Raw genomic sequence first — 6,654 nt, 5'->3', positions numbered from 1 at the left:
AGGAATGAATATTTTCTTTGTTAGCATTTACATAATCTATGGAAGATGAGAGTATTTATGACATTCACAAATTATTAGTTAATTATTTATTTAATCGTTTTGCTAATTTTCAAAATATAAAATCAGTTTGTCATATCTTCAAATTCATTTATCTTATTAGCCATTTTTAAAATGAAGGTTTGTAAGTGGCCATTTCTTCCTATTTCTCTTTCTTCAAATAACGGGTCAATGCTCTGTTTGGGCCGTGCATTTTTGCTAGGCTCGCCCAAACTTTTATTTCAAGAGGCCCAACTCAATCTATTTCTGAGCCTTTGGGCCTTTAGTTTTGTTTTCTAGGGAAAAAAATTGTAGCAGATGTTTTTTTATTATAAATAAATATATATATATCCTTTTTTAAAACTAATGGCATATATAGAATATTTAGGAAGATATGATTTACCTTTCTTTTTATTCTTAAAATAACATTCTTTTGTCCGTGTCTTCTTCATCGCCTTTGTGTTTGTTTTTCGCCGTCTTCTTCATGCCATCTTCTTCAGGTAGGTGCGATTTCAGGTACACTTTCATTCTCCCGCGTCTTCTTCATCTATCTTCTTTTTACTCGAGTTAATGTGTGTTTTTCAAGTACGTCTTTTTCATTCTTCGCCAAACGGTTTTGAGAGAAACAATTCTAAAATTGATCCATTTTTTGCTCGCAATTTGGTATTTCTACTCACGATTTGGTATTTCTTACTCAAGATTTTGTATTGTTTCATCCTTTGCTCGTGCAATTCTTTTCCCATGTTTAGGTCATCTTCCTCAATTTCTTATTCGATTTCATCTAGGTTTTTTTTAATTTGTTTTCAATTGTAATGTTTTAGGTTTCATTGATGTTTAACTGAAATATGCTAATGTTAGTAGTGGATTTGATGATTTCTACAAGTTTCATCTACTTTAATTTTTCCTTCCATAACTTAATTTCTGTTTTTATTTATATTTAGGCTTTTTTTTCCAATCAGTCATGAACTTCAATATTAGTTTACTTATGATTAATATATATCATAGTCTATCAATGATATTAGTCTATCACTAACATATATTGTTTTCTATTTATTCTATTAGTCTATCAATGTTATGAGTTTAATTTATGTTTCTTGAAGTGATTTGGAAATATGATTAAGCTTGCAGTAGCGGTATTTCATAATGGACAGTGGGATGACAAACATAATTACTTGAATTACAAGACTAAAGACGTATTGGTCAATGAGATTATATTTTTTTTAGAGTTTTGTGAGTTTGATATTAAAGGAAATTCAATTGAATGTATCTATTTCTTCAATATAATTATCGATCTTATTAGATTTTGGTATCAATGGCATTCAAACTGTGGTTGAAATTCATGAAGATAATGATGTTACTTGGTTTTTGAATTTAGTTAAAGAACAAAACAAGACATCCATTAGTTGTTCATGCTTTTAGAAGGGGTTTCCAATAGTGGATTTGATAAATTTTTATGTGTCGTGTCTTCTTCTTCTCCAATTAATGATGATTTTAACATTCTAACAAATGTTCATATTAGTAGATTGTCTTTTACATTTAATTTGAAAGAGAATGATATATTTGCTAGTAAGGAAATAGTATCAAAGTCTTTTTACTACATAGCTATAAAGAACAACTTTGAGTTCAAGACTGTGAGATAAAATTCTAAATAAATTGAGTTGAAGTGCTCATAAGGTGATTGTCAATAGTACGTTCGCATCTCGTTATAAGAGTGGGGAACTATGGAAACTTAGGAAGTAAATTGCTAATTTGTTCTATAAATGATATTCAAACTTCTCATAGACAAGCATCTTCATCATTGATTGGTGATTATATGATAAAAGAATTTAGCCCTTGTGACCATTTGACTCCGGATGATATTATGATTAACATGCGTATGTTAGCTACTACAAAACTTGGAGGGTGGAAGAATATATTATGAAGTTATGGAATGGTGCAAAGGAATTTTATGTCTTGATCCTATAATTTTTTACAAAGCTAGAAGAAATGAACCCAAGTTTGGTTTTTTCTCCTATCCTTTATAAATAATGAATCAAGCTTTCAATGAGTATGTAACCAGTATTTGATGGACTTGTTTAAATGGTCTATCACTGATATTGGTCTATTAGTGATAGATCTTATAGTAAATGAGCATATTATTGGTCTATCGCTGATATTTGATCTAGCAGTGATAGATCTATTGTAAAATAGGATGTAATTATTCTTTGATATATCTTTTTTATTTTACTGCAGGTTCATTCACTACATATGAAACTGATTCCAAGAGGCATTTTAAGTATTGTTTTATGGCAATTGGATTGTGTATTGAGGGGTGAAAAATATTGTAGGCCAAACATATCATTTGACAACACCTTTTTAAAATGTAAATATGGTGGAACTCTTTTGACGGTGTCAACAAGTGATGGTAACAAACAGATTTTTCCTCTTGCCTTTAGTATTGTAGACTTCGAGAATGATGCATCATGGAAATGGTTTTTTGAGAATATAAAGAGAAGTTAGGGGATCAAGAAGGTTTAGTTATTATATATGATCGACATTTAAGTATTCTGAAATGTGTTCAAAACGTTTTTCCAACTGCTGAATATTGTGTTTGTTTGCAACACCTTTTCGAGAAGTTTGAAGTTGACATATAAGGACTCTTCTATTGATAATATGTTTTTTAGATGTGAAAAAGCATATACTGTTGTTGATTTTGAGCTAAATATGAGATGGATGAAGGTTATATATCCTAGCATATGAGACCATCTTAGTAATGTTGGTTTCGAGAAGTTGGCTTGTGCATATTGTAGAAGGAGAAGATATCAGATGACGACTACAAACATTTCAGAATGCTTAAATGCAATTCTAAAAGAGCTTAGAGATTTAGCCGTGGCATCACTACTCGATTCTATCAGACAATTATTTCAAAAATGGTTTTATGATAAAAGTAAAGTTGCATATTGTATGAAAACCGTTTTGAAAAACTGAGTTGAGGGAAAATTACGAACACAACATTAGATATCAAGAAGCTTCACAATAAAAGTTACTTATTTTCATGGGATGTATTGCAAAATCTATCAGTGATTGAGTTCAATCATTGATAGACTTTTATCACTGATGGATCTTAATTAATTTGTTGTCTATGTGTCATTTTTCTCAGATTAATGCAATTAATGATGTTGAATTTCAAGTGATTGATGGAAGCAATCACTTTATGGTACATTTAGATTCAAAATCATGTACCGTGTTTGAGATCTTGATAAAATTCCATGTGCCCACGCACTTGCTGTTCTTCGTGGACGCAATATGGATACTTACTATTTTGTTCCTAAGTATTTTTTGTCAAGTACCTTTATTTCATGTTATACTGGTCTGTTCATCCAGTTGGGAACCATGCTAATTGGAAACCTACAACAATTGACATGAGTATATTACCTCTAGTTGTTAAGCGTCCAGTAGGTCGACCTCGAAAACAAAGAATATTATCAATTGACGAGGAAAAAAAGTTAGACAAAATGCGGTCATTGTCGTCGTATTGGTCACAACCGTAGAACATGTAAATTTCCACCATCTATACAATGATGTAGCGTTTACTATCGATGTAATTTCTATAGATGTGAACGTGTATGTGTTGGGAATGTCTTAAACTCGCAGTTCGTAAATATTGTTAATATATTCTATTTATTAATAAAAAGTATTATTAAGTATTTTATTCAATAAATTGTTGTTGATATTGTATTTTATTATAAAAATCTAATAAATGAATACATGGCTATAATATAAATACTTTAACTTTATGTGGTGACATAAAATAGGATCAAGTTTTAGTATAAAGCCAAAATAGTGTATAAATATATGGATGAGATTGGGTACCTCTATATACTGATATAAATGATCTCAAAATTATTCCTGTGGAGACATGTGAGTGGGGGCATCCTATACAATGAGTTTGCATAAGATCGAACCTCAAAATAGTCACTTTTCTTTATAACGACCGTTTACTGTTAAAATTGACTATTTCAAATTTAATGACTTAGAGTAACTCGATCTTAATCCTGTTCTAACTATGAACTCGTGTTTATTCGGAATTATCCTTTGATCTGCATACGTGAGAGTAGTCGAACAGCACTGTTCAATAAGCCTTTCATTTTGGGGTAAGACCGGATAGATAGTTGGAGACATAGTTCTGTTAGATGGAACTTAAGCGTTGATTCCTGGTCTTGAACAATGGAGCCCAGAGAGGGACATGGTTTATAAGTTGGACTATAAACGCTTGTGATGTATAATATATGATATTTTCTTCACTACTTGACTTTGTACATTGGATGTTTTATTTGCTTGATCACAAACCAATAAACTAAAATCCCTAGTTGTCATTATGTAACTTAAGCATGTATGTGGTGACATACAAGTAGATCATGTCTTAAGTGATAACCAAAATGGTCTGTAGTATATGGATATAGGAGGGAAACTTTATCCTGATAACGCTACGGATGCGGCCCACTTTGTAGAATAGTTACAAGTATTATAAACAGATGGTCTGATCCTGATCATTCGTGTGGGGATATACGAGTGGGGGCGTCTTATACAAAGAGTTTGTATAAGATCTAACCCTGAAGTGTTAACATCTCGTTATATAACGTTGTTCATGACAAAGACTTCACTTCACTAGGATGACCATAAGTAACATTACCTTAATCCTGAGTGAGTTGGGAACTCCTACCATTGAGGTCGGTCCTTTGATTTGTATGGGTGCGAGTGGCCAGGTCGCCAACTCAAACCTACCACTTTGGGGATTCGTCTGATTTTGGAGCTGGGAACTCAGCTACACAAGATGGAATTCACTTCTTCCCCGAAGTAGGAGTAAGTAGATAGATTGCTGCCTTAAGGGTTGATCCTGGGGCTTGAACGATGTGGCACCACACACCTTCTCATGGCTTAAGAGGTGTCCATACATAGTAGGACTATGTTGTATTGTTCATTAGAGGAATCAATGGTACTTAAGGAGTACGATGTAACTACAAGGGCAAAACGGTAAATTGGCTCATATGTACTTACGAGCATTTGTGAAGGGTTATCATACTAACGATTGGTTATATCCGATGGACACAGAAATATATCTGTGGTAAGAAGAGTTCAACTGTTGGTCTTTAGTGGAATGTCTGGCAGTTAATGAATGATTGATCTCGTGGCTAAAGAGTTTAATCAGTTATTCACGTACCGTTGGAGTTTTGAGCCATAAGTCCATAAGGTCCCCTTGGTAGCTTAGACTCAAGTTGAGAATAAGTTTTTGGGTCAGTTTGAAATATTCAAATTGACAAGAGGGAGTTCGATTATATATGATATAATTGAATTGGTTAATTATATATGATATGATTGACTTTATGTATGAGATACATTAATTGGAGGAAACTGGATATAAATATGATTTATATCTAGTGGAGAAGAAAAAACTATGGTTGATATATGATATTAAACTATAGGTTAATGAATATAATATGATTATATTTATTATTATTAATTTGGAAATTATGGGATAATTGACCGTCGTTTTCTCCGTAACTGTGCGTTATTGGGAGGTTCCATTCGGTTTTCGTAACTGAAGAATAAAATGAAATTTGTCTTCATTTTGAAAAGATCGCAGATAATTGCTCACGAAGTGTTTGCATCCTATCGCTTAGTGAATTGAGAGACTATACGATAGCTCACATTTTACTACTTGATCGCTTACACGCACGCGCTTTCTACTAAATGATTGCCTACCTTTTGTTAAATGATCGCTTAGAGCCCGAGCTTTACTAAACGATCGTATAGACGATCGCCTACCTTTTCCTACACAATCGTGTACCTCGCCTAAACGATCAAGCACTTTGTATATACGATAGACTCGCCTTTCTCCCACTTGCTTGATCGTTGTATACGATCTCTTTTCCTCCTCCCTTCTACAAAATTCGAACAGAGCCCACTCTTTGGATTCTCACTCTGAGAATACTAAGGGTTCCAATTTTGGTGTCACTCTCCGTTCTTCATCTTTTCGTGTGGAGTCCATTCGTGGTAGACGATCGGGTGTTGCTGAACGATAACTTGTCGTTCCAGCGAGAGCGTTCGTTCGTGGAGAGACCGAGATTTGCTGTGAAGAGAGTCTTCAACTGGTAAGTTTACTCATTCTCTTGTTTATTTATCTGAAAGCATGCTGGTAATTTAGTAGTTTGATGCATATCTGTTTGTTTGAATGTAAATGTGGAAATTCTGTCACAATGTCTTTAGAAAGATTCGCTTTCGCTCAGAGGTACTCTTGTATAAGAGTTCCTTCATAATTATATTCGATATAAATAAAAGGTTTAATTTTGTTTAAATTAAACGAAATCGAAGAGATTAGAATATTTAAATATTGGTTTAAATATTGATTTACATAAATAGGATTCATGTATGAATTATGTGTTAGATTAATTTAATATTTGATATTAAATTATTGATTAATTAATTAATTAAAATTATTTAATTATTTATTTAAATAAAACATTTTTCAAATTTTGAAAATAAAAATTCAGACTTGATTTTAATTCTCTAATTTTAGTGAGAATTAAAATTACATTCAAAATTGAATTTTAAAATGGAAAATTCCACTTTGAGTGGAAT

General features: G+C 32.3%; 1 long non-coding RNA gene across 1 annotated transcript; it reads left to right on the top strand.

Annotated features, from left to right (window-relative positions):
* The first annotated feature begins 423 nt into the window (after positions 1-423).
* On the top strand, positions 424-2,669 carry LOC120070812. The gene is made up of 2 exons (XR_005480026.1): positions 424-552; positions 2,269-2,669. It is a non-coding gene; the product is annotated as an uncharacterized LOC120070812 (long non-coding RNA).
* Positions 2,670-6,654: the final 3,985 nt, after the last annotated feature.

This window comes from Benincasa hispida, chromosome 2 (assembly GCF_009727055.1).
Source record: "Benincasa hispida cultivar B227 chromosome 2, ASM972705v1, whole genome shotgun sequence".
Lineage (NCBI taxonomy): Eukaryota > Viridiplantae > Streptophyta > Magnoliopsida > Cucurbitales > Cucurbitaceae > Benincasa > Benincasa hispida.
Note: the sequence above shows the minus strand (reverse complement) of the source record. Positions and strands in the feature narration are given on the sequence as shown.